At 40.9% G+C, this 14,145-nt stretch overlaps 2 protein-coding genes across 2 annotated transcripts in view; one reads left to right on the top strand and one right to left on the bottom strand.

Moving 5' to 3' along the window:
* Nucleotides 1-14,145, bottom strand: part of FBXL13 (F-box and leucine rich repeat protein 13) — a 210,685-nt gene that overhangs the window by 144,776 nt on the left and 51,764 nt on the right. The gene's annotated exons all lie outside the window — the stretch shown is intronic.
* LRRC17 (leucine rich repeat containing 17) overlaps nt 1-14,145 on the top strand; it is a 117,321-nt gene that overhangs the window by 68,209 nt on the left and 34,967 nt on the right. The window contains exon 5 of the transcript XR_002080479.2: nt 2,559-2,726. The gene's annotated coding sequence lies outside the window, so the exon portion shown is untranslated. The remainder of the gene's footprint in view (nt 1-2,558; nt 2,727-14,145) is intronic.

Here is a 14,145-nt window from a genome sequence, read left to right as displayed (position 1 = left end):
CCTGATGGAGTTTCCCACCAGCATACAAATCACTCCCACCTTCCATATAATACAAGGTCTCATGGGAAGGAGGAAAATGTAGATAGATTAACTGACAAAAAGCAGACCTACAGAGGCATGTCACAACTCAGAGCAGCAGAATGAGCCCAAGAAAGGGGTGTAGATAGGATTTGTGTTCAACATTTTTTTGAATGTGGATAAAGCTGTAAATATCATGTTTATCAAATCAGTAAATTCCACAAGACTGGACGACATAGCTAACTCTCTGACTTTTGGAATCAGAACCAAAATCAACAAGATCAACTTGAACAAGAATAACAGGAACTGCTGTGTCTAGATTGAGAATAGCAGTGACATAAGGTTGAATTGCTGGCCAGCAGTTCAGATAAAGAAGACCTCAGCATCTTGGTTCAACACAAGTTCAAGGATGGATATTATGTAGTAGAGGGAAAAAAATAAGCCATAGATTCAAACAAATCTTTTTTCAGTTCCTGATTTCACTACTGAATTCCTGCAACCCAAGTGTCTCTCTCCTCATTGTAAAACAGGTGCAATACCAAACTCACTAAATTGAGAGGATTGACAAGATAACATACATTAAGCGTGTCATAGCACTTGGAAGATAATCTATTGAAATATTAATTTTTGTTTTGCCAGAAGAAATGGGAAGGCAGGTGTGTGTGCTAATATTTGAGCCCTTTAATGGCATTTATACGGCAGGGCCAAAAGCAGAAGTTGCCAACCACCAGAAGCCAAATAAGCCCCACAAGACACCTAGCCTCAGAGGAATTGGATTTAATCAGTGAAAAGAATTGCCAGTTGAGTGAGTACGTTCCTGAGACTTAGAGGAAGAATTGGGGCACAAAGCAGACACCTGTGCTACATTCTCATGCAGATGCTATTAAGAGGTGACAGGGCCACTAGAAGGCCACCACATCTGACCACTAAGAAACCTGCACTGAGCACCGCGGTAAAGATCACTGTGCCCAGGCTTGGCTCAGAAACTTTGCAGCCTCCTGCCTTTAAGGGACTGAGTTAATTCAGGCAGGAAGCACAAGTATGGTGGCCAGTGTGGGCTCGAGTCTAGTACTCTTCTTGGGCACGTGGGCTGTAAGAGACCTCTAAGATTCTTGTGCAGCTAAGGAGCAGGGGCCAGGTGGGGGGTGGGGGGGAGTGGTTAGGGTTAAGTTTCATGATTGAGATTGATTTTACTGGCTGCCAAATGAGTGGGGACAGGTAGCAAATTGACCTGATGTAGGAGAATAAATAAATATGGTGTTTATTTTCATCCAAAGATGAGAGAGTATGATATGAAAAAGTGGGACCAAAGATGCACCACAGACACGTCCACTTCAAGGAAGGTAATACTTGCACTGGATGCTGTGCAAATTGAGTCACATTTTCAATATTTTTTCCAACTCTAGGCACTATTAAGTGATTGGAGGAGGAAGTCATTGCACAGGAAAAGCAGGCAGGTGTCAAGATTAGGTAGTGGCAATAGAAGATAAATTAGAGAATTCAGGGGAAACCAAATAGATAAGCCATATTGTGGGGAAATGAGAAAGACAAAACGAAAAGGCACAGGCAGCAATGTGGTGATTTACATTATTTTAAGGACAAGAGTGACAGTAGCCAGGAACACAGTGGGAATCGGCTCCCATGAGGTTAAGGGTCTGAGAACAGTGTATTCTCCACTCCCAATTGTTTTGCCAAAGGACCCCAGGAGCAAACAGCATTATGAGGCTATCCACAAGCTACAAAGGAAACCATAAATGGCGCAGAGCCTTGAATGATCTGGGTGTCTCCATCTGGGAGACAGAGCTTTCCATGTAGAAGGATTAGCTTGAACCTAGGTGCTCAAGACACATTTTGGGCTGCTGCTTCTCCTACTGATTCTTATTTGACTCAGGGTTAAGTAATAAATCATGTGAGTGAATATTCAATGTCTTGTGTAGGTTTCTCTTACATTGCTACTTGAAGGAAAGCCTCAGGACTGGGATAAGGAGGAAGGTGAGTATAAGGGTATGAAGTGATATAGGCAACCTATACCTGGGGAGATCCCCTGCCCTTCAAAGTGGGAGAACACAGGCCCACTCTATGAGGAACAGACTGAAAGAGAGTTCTCAAAAGATGGCAACCAAAAAAGTCTCAGAAGTGGGGATGGCAGGGCTGAGACTAGAAACAGTCATAGAAGAATAAGTGATTGTCTGAACTGGAAATTTGTAACCATAAAAGGACTACAAAAATAAAATTATAGTGGTGTTTAAACAATTGGCAAATTTGGTCTTATTCCTTGTGGATGCAGAAATTTCTGTCCTAGGGACAGAAGGTACTGGTGAAGCTACTGTCTCTGATGGGAGGAACAACTTTCTGATCATTCAATCCTTCTCCAAATGGAACAGAATAACCTCAAAGTCAACAGCCTCCCTAACACAGAAAGCGTTAAGCCAGAGGCAAGATAAATATTACTGTTAATGGAGATGTTTCATTCCCTTGGCCCCATGTTTCCATCTGGAAGCATTTCGGTAACACCCCAGGCCTCTCTCTCCAACCCTCAGGCCTCCTCAGGAGAAGAGGAGAGACAAACTGACTGAGGAGTTTGGGAGAAAGAACCAGGCCTGCAACTCAGCTCCTGCTCTACTCTACCCTGACCTGAATGCCTGTACCTGGCTGCTCTCAGTAACCTGAGGAAAGTCTGCAGTTGTCCAGCTGTGCAGTGACTGATGGTGAGTTTATCTGATCCAGAGGTGAACGTACCTAGTAAGCCACCTTGGTCAATGATCTTAATCCAAAGTTTCTTATCAGCTATATCAGTTTACTGTTTTGATCTCCATCTATTAACTTTTCAATTGGTTGCAAACCCAGACAAGGCAGAGATGTTATGATATTGCCCCTGAAACCTCAAGTTTATCTATGAGGACTATTTCCTAGGAAAAAGTTTGGACCACATAACTCTAAATGTTCTATAGTTGTTCTATATGTAGGATTCTATGACTTTATGACTCTTCAGATACTTCTTGGACCTTCTAACTTAATGCCTCACTGCCATTTCACGTACAATGGATCTAAAATTAAATATCTTTTCCCCCCAAACCAGCTCAGACTCCCAACACACCCCACACTGCCGCACATCAAGAGGTACAACTGGCCTCACATTTCATTCAGATTTAAAAGATTAAAGTTCCCGGGGCGCCTGGGTGGCTCAGTCGGTTAAGCGTCTGACTTCAGCTCAGGTCGTGATCTTGCGGTTTGTGAGTTCGAGCCCCGTGTTGGGCTCTGTGCTGACAGCTCGGAGCCTGGAGCCTGCTTCGGATTCTGTGTCTCCCTCTCTCTCTCTGCTCCTCCCCCACTTGTGCTCTCTCTCTATCAAAAATAAATTAAAAATGTAGGGGCGCCTGGGTGGCTCAGTCGGTTGAGCGTCCGGCTTCGGCTCAGGTCATGATCTCGCAGTCTGTGAGTTCGAGCCCCGCGTCGGGCTCTGTGCTGACAGCTCGGAGCCTGGAGCCTGCTTCGGATTCTGTGTCCCGCTCTCTCTCCGCCCCTTCCCTACTCATGCTCTGTCTCTGTCTCAGAAATAAATAAACATTAAAAAAAAAAATGTAAAAAAAATTTTTTTAAAGATTAAAGTTCCCAAATGGTAAGGAAGTTGCAAATGTCCCTATCATAATTGCAAATCAATACCAACATCAGCGAGTGGTGGTCAAAAGCCCACCTGTGATTGCCAAGATTTAGTGAAAGTGTAGAGAAAGGAGAGAGGGCCAAAGTCAACATTCAGAGGTGCTGGCAGAGAGCCAGAGGGTGGGGGAGAGCAAGAAACCCATAATGAGGACAAAGAAATAATTCCCAGAAGACAATAACCAGGAAATGTCATGCCATGGAAGCCAAAAAAAAAAAAGAGTATTTCAAGAAAGAAGGGTAGTCAAATGTTACAGAAAGAGCAAGGAAGATGAGATGTGAAGATTAAGGAATTCCTGGAGGGAGAACAAGCTTGTAGTGATAGAGCTGAATGGGCAAAAAATCATTTTTCATTCAATCATTCAGCCAACATTTACTGAGCATCTAGTGGTTGAGAATTCAGAACATGTGCGACACTATCCCTGTCCTCAAGGCACTTACCATCCAAGAGAAAAACAGAAAATAAATAATTATAACAGACAATAAGAAGTAGTGCCTCAAGGGCTCTAGGAACATATATGATGGGCAACTAACCAAGATAAAGGGAGAGGACAGAAAAGCAAAGGTAGTCTTTCTGAGAAAGATGACATCTAAGTTGTGCCCAAGCAGAAATGAACCAAAGAAGATGAGAAGGGGGCTTACATAGAAAGGGCCTGTTGGCTGGAGGGAGTGCCTTGCTCTTGGGTAATGAGAGTAACTGAGCATGGCTAGAGCCAAGGATTCCTGTGGGGGGATGGTGGAGAATGAAGCTGACAGGCATGAAGGCCTAGAACATGAAGGGCCCTGTGGGGCATGTTAAAGCCGATGGTAAGTCAGCGAGAGATTTTAAGCAAGAAAGCAACATGAATAAATGTGAATTTAGAAATACAGCTCTGGCGGGCAAGTGAAAAAGTTTTTTTCATTTGACCTGGTGGGAGGTCAAGGTCAAAAGTAGATGCCAAGAAGACCCAATTAAGTGGCTCTGACAATAATGTCACTGGTAGGTAAAATGAGAGGCAGAGAGAATGGAGAGGAAACAATAAGAGAGATTACACATTTAAAATGGAAAATGGTGTGCCTGGGTGGCTCAGTCTGTTGAGTTCAGCTCAGGTCATGATCCTAGGGCCATGAAATCAAGCCCTGCTTTGGGCTCCACACTGCTGGGCTTGGAACTTGCATGGTATTCTTTCTCTTTCTTCCTCTGCCACTCCCCACTCTCTAAAAAAAAATTTTTTTTAAGGGAGGGGTGCCTGGGTGCCTCAGTCGGTTGAGCATCCGAATCGCAATTTCAGCTTGGGTCATGATCTCATGAACCATGGAATTGAGCCCCCTGTCAGTCTCTGTGCTAACAGCATGGAGCCTGCTTGGGATTCTCTCTCCCTCTCTCTGACCCTGCCCCTCATCTCTCTCTCTCTCTCTCCCTCTAAAAAAAATTAAACATTTAAAAAAAAAAAAACGGAAAGAATACGCAGTTGGGAGTAAAGGAAAGAAATCGAAGATAATTCCCAAATTCTACCTAGGCCAATTAAGTCGATGATGATGCCATTCCTTTAGAAATAATACAGAAGAAAGAGAGGGTTGGAGGAAAGAAATGATGAGTTCTATTTTGGAAATGATAAGTTGGTTTGTGCCTTTGGAACACCCAGGTGGAGACTGTTTAAAAGCAGTTTCTGAGTGTCTCAAAAGGGCAGGTGGGAGGTACAGTCAAGTTTGACAACACATATAAGGAGGAAAATAGAATTTTAACTCAAGAGAGAAAGATGATTGAGACATGTTTTTAAAGGAGTGAGTTGAATACGTTTATAGACATCAGGGAATAAGTCATCAAAGAGAAACCAACTGAAGATGATGGGGCCAGGGAAGGCACAGGGAAGGAGCAGGGGGAGCGGTTCTCTCCGATTTAATTTTACCTTGTGGTGCAATAAGAGTGTTGTCTTCTGAACATAAAACACACACTCTTGAGTTAATTAGTAAATTGCTTCATGCAGATCACAAGCCATCCAAAGCAGACGGCAAACTGCTAAAATGAATTAGACTCCACCATTTCAATGGAACATTGTATGGTATGGAAAGAAAAACACTTGGCAAGACAGGAAGCATGAGTCAGGAAAAAGTATTGAGTGGTATTATGAGTCATGCATTTAAACTCAGTGAAAACCTGGCTCTACTCCTGACTTTATTACTTCTGAGCTTCCCACCCCTCTAATCAGTCAGGCTCAGTGATGATCCTATCAGCCTCCTCACTCATTCTTTCGCTCCATGTACTGCTGGTCCCAGAACTGTGTTAAGACTTTGCTTCCCACATGGGTCCTTTCCTTCTCTTTCGTGTGTGTGTGTGTGTGTGTGTGTGTGTGTGTGCGCGCGCGCGTGCGCGCTGCGCGCGCTGGCAAGTTTTTATTTTTTCAAATTTTTTTGAAGTGTAGTTGATATACAATGTTATATTAGTTTCAGGTGTACAACACAGTGTTTCAACATTTATATACATGACAGAGGAAGTGATCATCACAATATGTCTAGCTACTGACTGTCACTATACAATGTGGTTACATAGTATTAACTCTATTCCCTACGATGTACATTGTATCCCTGTGCCTTACTTATTTTATAAAGGGAAGTTTGTCCCTTTTAATCCCCTCTCTCTATTTCTCCCATCCCTCCACCCTCTCCTCCCCTCTGGCAGCCACTAGATTGTTCTCTGTATCTATGTGTCTGTTTCTGTTTTACTTTGTTTATTCATTTGTCTTTTATTTATTTATTTTTTTTAATGTTTTTATTTATTTTTGTGACAGAGAGAGACAGAGCATGAGCAGGGGAGGGGCAGAGAGAGAGGGAGACACAGAATCGGAAGCAGGCTCCAGGCTCTGAGCTGTCAGCACAGAGCCCGATGCGGGGCTCGAACCCACAGACTGTGAGATCATGACCTGAGCCAAAGTCGGACGCTTAACTGACTGAGCCACCCAGGCGCCCCTGTTTTGTCTTTTAGAGTCTGTGTATCACTCCCACCAATGCTATCCTAGTGCTCCTTCTTTTTCTCTTTTTTAAGTTAGTTGTTTATTGAGAGAGAAAGAAAAAGTGCAAGCAGGGGAGGGACAGAAAGAGAGGAGAGAGGGAGAATCCCAAGCAGGCACTGCACTGCCAATGCGGAGCCCTTACACGGGGCTCAAACTCTCAAGGGGCTCAAACTCACAAGCCATGAGATGATGACCTGAGCCAAAGCAGACATTTAACCAAATGAGCCATCCAGGTTACCCCCTACTGCTCATTCTTAGAGAAAACCCTTCCTGCCTTCAGACTTCACCCAACCCTCACGACCTAACTAGAGCAGTAGGAAGAGGAGGGAGAGACAGGTGAAGGGGAAAGAGAACCACTTTCTAAGTCTACCATTATGTCATTGCCCACTTATTCAGGCCCAACTTCTGAGTGGACACTCAAGACCTCAACAATATAGCCCCAGCCCTTCCAACTGTATATCTTGCTGCCCCCAACATAAATTCTTCATTCCAGCCAAGCCAACCTTATTCGACCACTGCTGAAATGTTTCTCCCATTTTCTTAGTGTTATTTTTCTTTTAATTCTTTCAACAAATACACTGCAGAGAGAAGCCTCCCCCAACAACTAGAGCAGTACACCCCCGTCATTCTTATTTTTAAGTGAGATATAATTGACATACAACATTATATTCATTTCAGGTATACAACATAGTGATTCAATTTTTGCATATATTGCAAAATGATCACCACAATAAATCTAGTTAACATCTATCACCACATATAGTTACAATTTTTTTCTTGTGATGAGAACTTTTAAGATCTGCTCTCTCAGCAACTTTCAAATATATAGTACAGCATTATTAACCATAGTCATTATGCTACATTATATTCCCATGACATTTATTTTATAACTGGAAGTTTTTACCTTTTGACTACCTTTACCCATTTTGCTCACCCCCGACCCTACCCTCTGGAAACCACCTATCTGTCTTCTGTATCCATGAGTTCAGTTTTCTCTCTCTCTCTCTCTCTCTCTCTCTCTCTCTCTCTCTTTCTTTGTTTTAGATTTCACATATAAGTGAGATTATATAGTATTTTTCTGTCTTTCTCTGACTTTTTTCATGTAGCATAATCCCCTCAGGGTCCATCCATGTTGTTGCACATGACATGATTTCCTTCTTTTAAATGACTGAGTAGCATTCTAGTGTATGTATATTACCATATTTTCTCTTTCCATTCATCTGTTGATGGACCTTTGGGTTGTTTTCATGTCTTGCCTAATGTGAATATTGCTGCAATGAAAATGGAGTACCTATATCTTCTCAAGTTAGTGATTTTGTTTCTTTCAGATAAATACCCAGACATAAAATTGCTGGATCAGGTGGCTTTTCTACTTTTAATACTTTGAGAAAGCTCCACACTGTTTTCTATAGAAGTTGTGCCAATTTACATTGCTACCAACAGTGCACAAGGATTTCCTTTTCTCCACATTTTCTCCAACACTTGTTATTTCTTGTCTTTTTGATACTAACCATTCTAATAGGTGTGTGAGGTGTTAGAGTTTTGATTTGCATTTCCTTGATGATTAGTGATATTGAGCATCTTTTCACATGTGTTGGCCATCTTTATATCTTCTTTGGAAAAATGTCTATCAGATCCTCTGCCCATTTTTTAATTGTTTTTTTTTTTAATTTTTGCTATTGAGTTGCATAAGTTCCTTATATACAGTTGACCCTCCAACCACATGAGTTTGAACTGTGCAGGTCCATTTATGTGCAGATATTTTCTCAATATAGTACAGTGCTATAAATATATTTTCTCTTCCTTATGATTTCTTAATAATATTTTATTTTCTCTAGATTACTTTATTATAATAATATGGTACATAATACATACAAAATATGTGTTAATTAACTTTATGTTATTGGTAAGGCTTTGGTCAACAATAGCCTATTAGTAGTTATGTTTTTTCGAGAAATCAAAAGTTCTAATGGATTTTCAAGTACATGGGGGTTGGTGCTCCTAAACTCGGTGTTGTTCAAGAGACTTGGCCCTTGGATATTTTGTATTTGGGATATTAACCTCTTATCAGATATATAGTTAGCAAATATTTTCTTCCATTCAGTGGGTAATCTTTTCATGTTGTTGATGGTTTCCTTTACTGTGCAGAGCTTTTTAGTTTGATGGAGTTCCATCAGCTTTTGCTACCTCTGCTTTTGGTGTTTCTTTTGGTAAAGGTGTTCATCCTTTATCCTGACTTCTTTTTCTTCATAACATTTCATTCTTTGTGACATGTTCTTGCACACTTGTTTACTTCTTCACTGTTTCTTCACATGAAAATATAAGCCCCAAAACCTTCGTACATTGTAGGAATCCAGTACAGTTGTTAAACAAACAAAATAAAATCTTCATTGAGTGCCTGCTTGTGACAATCTCTTAGATGCTCAGGGTAAAGAAATAATCAAAACATGGGGCGCCTGGGTGGCTCAGTCGGTTAAACGTCTGACTTCAGCTCAGGTCATGATCTTGCAGTCCGTGAGTTCGAGCCCCGTGTTGGGCTCTGTGCTGACAGCTCAGAGCCTGGAGCCTGTTTCAGATTCTGTGTCTCCCTCTCTCTGACCCTCCCCCATTCATGCTCTGTCTCTCTCTGTCTCAAAAATAAATAAACATTAAAAAAAATTTTTAAAGAAATAATCAAAACAGGTATAATATCTGAACCTAAAAAGCATATACTTCAGTGAGAGAGACATTAAAAAAATAGTAAGCTATTGAAAGTTAATAGCTATTTAGAATGAAAAGTGCTCTGAAGGAAAAGAACAAGGCCTTAGAGCAGTGATTGCTTTTAGATTGGATTGTCATGGGGTGCCTGGGTGGCTCAGTCGGTTGAGCGGCCGACTTCGGCTCAGGTCACGATCTCGCCGTCCGTGAGTTGGGGTCCCCCGTCGGGCTCTGTGCTGACAGCTCAGAGCCTGGAGCCTGTTTCGGATTCTGTGTCTCCCTCTCTCTCTGACCCTCCCCCATTCATGCTCTGTCTCTCTCTGTCTCAAAAATAAATAAACGTTTAAAAAAAAATTTTAGATTGGATTGTCAGGAGAGGTCTGTCTAATGGACGCCATTTAAGCTGAGACGTAAAGTAAGAGAAAGAGCTAATCGGGCTAGTAGTGGGGTGGAGAAGCATTTGGAACACAGGCATGAACCTGGACAAAGCCCTCTCCAGGATTTTCTGCATTCACTCCTGATATCTCCTCTACTGGGATGCTTGTTTGCATCCATGATTCATAGATGTTTAAAGCTAGAAGCGATTCAAGAGGCCATCTAGCCCATCCTCTCGTTTTACAGAAGAAACTGCAAGTACATACTCTACTAGAGATTTTCAAAGTCTTTAAACTGAGGCTGAGATAGGTTAGATGCCCTGTGGGAGGTCAGCAGGCTGACAGCGCTACTGACTACGTGTAGAACCATGTAGAATCCGGTCTTCTGTACTTCCTATTCAGCTGTTTATTCATCATTCAGACATCCACATTCAACATATCAATAATAGTAACTTTGCTGGGCACTTGGGTGGCTCAGTCAGTTGAGTGTCTCACTCTTGATTTCAGCTCAGGTCATGATTCCAGGGTCATGAGATCGAGCCCCATGTCTGGCTCCGCACTAAGATTCTCTTTCCCTCTTCCTCTCCCTTTGCCCCTCCCCTGCTCATGCTCTCTCTGTCTCTCTCTCTCTGAAATAAAGTAAAATAATAATAATAGTAACTTCCACAGAGAAATTACTATACACACTAGGCATTGTTCTAAGTGCTTCATATGTATTAATTCATTTAATCTTCATAATAGCAAATGCAGGAGATATTTTTAAATTATCCTCTCATTACTTAGAGACAACTTAGAAATAAAAAGATTAAGCAACATGCCCACAGTCACACAGCTAGTGACAGAACTGGCCACCCACGTTCCAGAGTACACACTCAGTTTCCAAGTGGCTGCCTCTTTCTGTGCTGTAGTTTTCCATCCTAGGGATGATGTTTCATTTTGCAAAGGTCGTTCCTGCTAAAATTAATGTGACATCTTCTACAATTTGTCATTAAAGCTTTATAGTAAAATCATTTGTAAAACTGCTTAACTTAGTATTACTGATTAGGACTGAAGCAATGAAATCGAGGTCTATGGGCAGAGCAGGCTTTCACCAAAAATAAGCTGATGCTAAAACAATTTTTAGATGTTTTGTTCCATCTGCTTTTTCACCCACTCCACAAGTTGAGCCAATGCACACATAGTTCCTTGATAGAGCAAGGTTCTGGAACCTTCTCTTATCTGAAGTTCCCACAGTACATGCGTACGAAACCTGGAATCACTCTCTGCTTTGGTGAATTGAGGTCAGACTGACCCCTGAGGTTATCAAAACATGGAATTCAAAAAGTCATTGAGAATTCTGTTTTATAATTCTAAGTAACTGAATCCAATGGCCCTGAACCATCTGCTTTGTCTCCTGCAACATGGTACAAGTTTTAATAGTTATCCACGTTTTGTGTTTTCTTTTTCCAAGTGAGAAGATGAGTCATAACACTGAAGGTGATTTTAAAACTCTGCAAGTCCACATGCTATTATCTTTTACAAACAAACAAAAATAGTTATTTAAAATGAAAGGTAGCCCCAAGACACCATTTATATTGTTAAACTAATCAAGCAATTTTATATTTTAAGACAAATGCATTGCCTAACTATATATTATTTAGACTTTCCAAATTCATCAAGTACAAGGCTTTTCTCTGTATTGCTTGCCAAACTACACACATGCCAAAAAGGGGAGGGGGGGGGCGGGGAAGAAAAAGAAAAACCTTATATTTTCATGGAAAATGGTCTGAGCCAACCCTCCCACTAGATCTGAATTTGAGTGATAGTATATGATCCCTACCATCTGTAAGCAGACTTTCCCAGTGGGTAAATGATACGAAGGAAAATTGTTATAAAACAGAACCTGACCTGTTTTCATGGGTTGATTTAACTGAACCTAAAAGGCAGGCCTGCAGTATAAGTGTATTTTCCAAGTAAGTTCAAATTGTATGTCATTCCAGATTGCTGTTTTCAATTATTTCTTCAAAACATTAGGCAAGCTAAATTGTACAAATATCAACTTATTTTAAAAACCAACACTTTCAAAGGCTTTAAATAAAGTTAGATCCAACTCACATTACCTTTTCATGTTTTTACATCTTTGCTCCTCAAGTCCCTGAGAATTGGCTGACCAAATTAGTCACCAAATTAGATGGCGTTTTAAACCATGATGTAAAAAATTAGCTTTGCAAATCTGTAGCATTAATAAGCTTAAACCCACCTGTTCAAAACATGAGTCTTAGAATCATTAATTTCCAGTGTTCCACTATTACATAAATTCACTCATTTAATGCCTTTGCACTTTTAATAGACATTCTTGACAATTTATTTGATTGGGAAAAAATTTGAGAATAACCAAGAATAATTCTGTACTTTCGTGTTGTATGAAGATTTAGTCATTTGGAAAAGAAAAATATTACTCATATATTTTTAAGGGGAATGTAACCAAACAGAGGTAAATGGTAAATTCCATTCCTTTTTTTGTCTCATAAGTAAAATATACATATTACGTTTCTTTAGAATTCTCCAAGAAGAAAAAACAGAATAGAGGTTATAATTTTAGACAAGAATTAGCAAAATCAGATTCTGATCTCAGTTTTGTAGTTGTCTGGCTTTGGGGATGTCATTTAATTTCTTAGGTCCACAGGTCCTGAAAAACATAAAAGCTCAACAGAGAAATCTCTACATTCTTTTTTCTAGATCATGCTATGGCTTGAGTACTCTGGCAGACTTCATAACTCTGATTCCCAAAGGCTCTCCATCATTCCACATGGGAGTAGGGGTGGGAATCAGGGTGGAAGAACGGATAGCAAGCCTGATCACAACCCATGACATGATACCAGAAAGTAACCTGTTAAATGCAAAAACTGGCAATGGCTCCCATTGTCCTAAAACTTCAATTAATCCAACGTGAACTCTTTTCCATAAATTCAGAATTTAGTTGGAGAGATGACAGCAGGGAAGTTTTAGAGATCAAGGGCCAAGAGGGCTGATATTGCCTAGGGTCGTGTTGCTAGTAATTGATGAGGAAAGATGGGAGCCCAGTTCTCCTGAGTCCTGAGCCTGAACTTGTAACCACTGTATTATCAAACCAAAACACTTTTATGAGAAAACATACAAGTTCATAGCTCATCATAAGTGTTGAAATTTCCAGGTACAAGACTCTGTTAGGCCCTGGATCACTTTATGAGATGGTTTGCTAACACCGGGTGCTGTGGTTCTTTATCAGTTGGCATTTTGGGCCTCTTTGAGTTGGGAGAGGGAAGAGCATTAAACCAGAATTCCTTTGCAGCAATCATATACTGACTTCTTAAAGATTTGCTTGCTTCTTATCTGTTGTAACTCACCCAATCCCCACTCAAAGTCCCCTCCTGACTAGCAATCTTGCAGTTAAACATGGCCTAGTGACAAAGTTCTAGCCTAAAATACACCAGTGAAGGTCTTAACTGTGGCTCTTGGGGAAACTTCGCTTTCCTACTAAAACGAAATAGGCCAACGTTTTCCCCTGCTAGCACTATGATTTTCCTCCTTCTTCAGGCCTGATAAGTAAAAATATGGTTGGAGGTGGAGTAGCCATATTGCAACCATGAGACAGTAAGCAAGAAGATGCTAAGGATTGTGGAATGAAATGATAGAAAGATTCTATTTTTATTGGCATTGTGGAAGACCACACCTGGATTGCCTTCCTCCGGAATCTCTGTTATAGGAAACAAATAAGACCTTATTTCTTTAAGCCCCACCATCTGCCATGCTTTCTTATATTGGTAGGTGAAGGCAGTACTAGCTCACAGCTTAGATAATTACTAAACCTGAATGCCTTGTTTAAAATAGCTACTTGGAGGTCTCCTGAAGAGTCTGCAATCAATCAATAAGCTTCCGAAACTATAGCGTTAACATTTTTTATTCTTGCCTTAAATTGTCTATATGGAGGCCCATAAAAAGATGGTGCGTTCTTGAAAAAATGTGGAGCCTAAAGATATTTCAAAACTTGATCTCCTTTCTGTTCTGTTTCAATCAACGATATTTCTGTAGTTATTAAAAGCTTACCTTTTATGCCTACTCGTCAATAATTGTTTGGAGAATTGGCTTTCACAGACAAAAGAAATGGCCTGGTGAAAATATTGGTGTTTTTATTATAGATCTGTACCTTCTTTCTTAACCTTGAATTGGGACAGCATATGATAATTTCTTAATTTTTTTCAATGTTTATTTATTTTTTGAGAGAGAGAGAGAGAGTACAAGCAGGGAAGGGGCAGAGAGAGAGGGAGACACAGAATCTCCAGGCTCTGAGCTGGCTCCAGCTCTGAGCTGTCAGCACAGGGCCTGACTCAGGGCTCGAACTCAGACCATGAGATCATGACCTGAGCCAAAGTCGGGGGCTCAGCCGACTG

Source organism: Panthera pardus, unplaced genomic scaffold, assembly GCF_024362965.1.
Source record: "Panthera pardus isolate Hobbes unplaced genomic scaffold, ASM2436296v1 HiC_scaffold_8, whole genome shotgun sequence".
NCBI lineage: Eukaryota > Metazoa > Chordata > Mammalia > Carnivora > Felidae > Panthera > Panthera pardus.
The sequence above is the reverse complement of the archived record's forward strand: the minus strand, read 5'-3'. Positions and strand labels throughout refer to the sequence as shown.